Here is a 3,334-nt window from a genome sequence, read left to right as displayed (position 1 = left end):
TAATGGAATTTTCTTTTATTCCGTGAAAGGTTTAAGAAATGTGCTATAACTTTTTCATACATAAATAAAAGACATATCAAATAGTAAGGGAAGAAAGATCAAGTAGGTATGTTACTCATTCAAGTTCCCAAATAGGAAAAATTGTCTTGTTTTACTTAATGTATGTGATATTCTCAACAGGGCTATGTTCCTGAAGACATTAAACAAGAGTTTTGATCTCCCAGACTTAGCAAGTCTGAATTGGGTCAATTCCACACATGAGCCAAATATACTTTTACAAGACTTATGGTGCTCTCTTTGGCAGCACATATACGAAAAAATTGGAATGATACAGAGATTAATGTGACCTCTGCACAACGATGCCATGTAAATTTATGAAATAGTTCATATTTATTTGAAGAGAAAAAGCCTGCTTTCTGACTGATTGCCTTGAAGAAAAAAAAAAAAAAGAACCTATTTTTGTGGATCATTTACCAATCACGCCACACAAGAATTTATTTTAGTATATTTTATTTTTGATAAAATTGCTAATGCCAAAGCTTTGTATTAAAATAAATAGTAAAATATAAATAAATAAATAAATAATAACAAGGGTTTTATGAACCGAAACTAAACTTCTCAAAACCATCTAATATGTTCTTGTTAGGTTTAGGCATATTATTACTAAGACTAATTTAATTGTCCAAATTAGCAGGAAAAATACCCATTTATATTTTCACACAGGAACACATTACAATGAGTTGTTCTGGTTGAAAAGTATTTTTTACCATGAAAAAATATTACTTTATTTTTAGTGTATCAGAGGTTCAGCTGAACTTTCTCTCATGTAATTTGTTAATTAGTAAGCAAAGCTATTTCAAATTTTTTTCCCTAAACAATTAAACCAGTAATTTCTTTTTACACATTTTATATATCATATCCACAAATGGGTAGCTCATGTATTTTTATTTAGGAAAATATTTTTATGTAGGAAAAACTTCTTAAAAATTCAAATTTTGAAGTGCCAAGTTCTATTCTACTTATGCCTTATTTCTAAAGGGAAAGTAATCCAAAATTTAAATGCAAGAAGGTGTTTTCAGTTGTTTGGTATCCAACAGTCACCTCTCTGCCTGTACATAGACCATTTTCCCATAGCTCCTTTAATATGACAGGGAAGGTAGTGCATAATATTTCCACTTCCTATATGATCTCACAATAAAGAAAAAAGCATTGTTTGCTCTGCAAATAATAATAAAGACTTAGGTTACGAGTCTTGAGTTCCATGATATGAATCTCCCTCCCTGCTCCAGTCATTGGATTTCAATTGACATAAAATACACTGATCTATACATATTTGCTGTGGTATTAAATTAAACAGCATAAATTATAATGCCAGTACATGAGGTGGCTCACACCTGTAATTTCAGTGCTTTGGGAGGCCAAGGCAGGAGCATCACTTGAAGCCAAGAGTTCGAGATCAGCCTTGGCAACATAACAAGATCCGCCTCTCTACAAAGTATTAAGAAAACAAAAAAATTAGCTGGATGTGGTGGTGTGTGCCTGTAGCCTTAGCTACTCAGGAGGCTGAGACAGGAGGTTCCCTTGAGCCCAGGAGGTTGAGGCTGCAGTGAGCTATGATCATGCCACTGCACTCCTGACTGGACAACAAGGTGAGACACTGTCTTAAAAAAAAAAAATTACAGAGGGCTGGGCGTGGTGGCTCACGCCTGTAATCCCAGCACTTTGGGAGGCCCAGGCGGGCGGATCACGAGGTCAGGAGATGGAGACCATCCTGGCTAACACGGTGAAACCCCGTCTCTACTAAAAATGCAAAAAATTAGCCGGGCGTGGTGGCGGGCACCTGTAGTCCCAGCTCTTCAGGAGGCTGAGGCAGGAGAATGGTGTGAACCCGGGAGGCGGAGCTTGCAGTGAGCCGAGATCATGCCACTGCACTCCAGCCTGGGTGACAGAGCGAGACTCCGTCTCAGGGAAAAAAAAAAAAAAAAAAAAAAAAAAATTACATTGCCAACAATTAACGTTAAGGTAAATTTTATACGAGAAAGAAAATTTCATCACGTATCACTTCCATTTTTATTCTGTTTTTTCCAAAACCACAATGGAATTAATAAATGAACAAACAATCCAAACCTTTGCAGCCAGGAATGATAGCTTTCCAATTTTCAAAACTCTTTAAACTCATTTTGGATCTGCATAGTTTTAGAACCTACCCTGAGGGAAGCTTTTCTTCAATTGTTTTCTTAGTTAATGTACAGGCTTCTGCTAGTTTTGGTGTGTGGTTGATCAAGGTGCTACCTCTCTTGCCCATGCTTGTTTTGGTGTCTCATTTTATATTTGAGGCTTTGACTCACAGAGCTTCCTGTTTTATAATCTTCTGACTCATCAGGAGAGGGAAAATGAGTATCAAATCTCATGTCTTGAAATTTTATCATATAAATTAGTTTACCTTTACCCATACTGAAGGAACTACCATCTGAATCAGCGATATCACTGCTGGGTACATATCCAAAGGAAAGAAAATCGGTATATCAAAGAGGTACTGGCACTCCTATGTTTATTGCACCACTTTTCACAGTAACCAAAATATGGATTCAACCTAAGTGACCATCAATTAATAAACGGATAAAGAGAATGTGTTCTATGTACACAATGTCATATTATTCATCCACAAAAAATAAAATTCTGTCATTTGCAACCCAATGAATGGAACTGTAGGATATTACATTGAGCAAAATAAGGTAAGTACAGAAATATGAATATTACATGTTCTCCCTCATATAAAGGAACTAAAAAGAATCAATTCATGGAAATAGAGAACAGAAAGATGATTACCAGAGGCTAGAAAGGGTAATGCGTGGGGGGATAAAAAGGAGATGGTTAGTTAGTACAAAAGCAGTTAGATAAAAGGATAAGATCTAGTGTTCAGTAGAACAATAGGGTAACTATGGCTAACAATAATTTACTGTATATCTCAAAATAACTAAAAGAGTGAAATTGGACTGTTCCTAGCACAAATAAATGATAAATTTTTGTGGTGACAGATATTACAATTATCCTGATTTGATTATCACACAATTTAATGCTTCATCAAACTATCACATGTACCTCATAAATATGTACAACTCATATGTATCCAGAATTAAAAAGAACTTCAAAAATACAATTAGATAAGAAGGAATACATTCTAGTGCCCAATAGCACAGTAGTGTGACTATAGTTAACCATAATTTATTGTATATTTCAAAATCACTAGAAGAGTTGGCATGTTCCCAACACAAAGAAATAACAAATGTTTGAGGTGATGGATAGCCCAATTACCTTGATTTGATCATTACAC

General features: G+C 35.1%; 1 non-coding gene across 1 annotated transcript; it reads left to right on the top strand.

Annotated features, from left to right (window-relative positions):
* Positions 1-288: 288 nt before the first annotated feature.
* LOC115894699 lies at positions 289-394 on the top strand. The gene has a single exon (XR_004054828.1). It is a non-coding gene; the product is annotated as a U6 spliceosomal RNA (small nuclear RNA).
* The last annotated feature ends 2,940 nt before the right edge of the window (positions 395-3,334 follow it).

The sequence above is a fragment of the Rhinopithecus roxellana genome, chromosome 18 (assembly GCF_007565055.1).
Source record: "Rhinopithecus roxellana isolate Shanxi Qingling chromosome 18, ASM756505v1, whole genome shotgun sequence".
In the NCBI taxonomy this organism is placed as follows: Eukaryota; Metazoa; Chordata; class Mammalia; order Primates; family Cercopithecidae; genus Rhinopithecus; species Rhinopithecus roxellana.
Note: the sequence above shows the minus strand (reverse complement) of the source record. Positions and strands in the feature narration are given on the sequence as shown.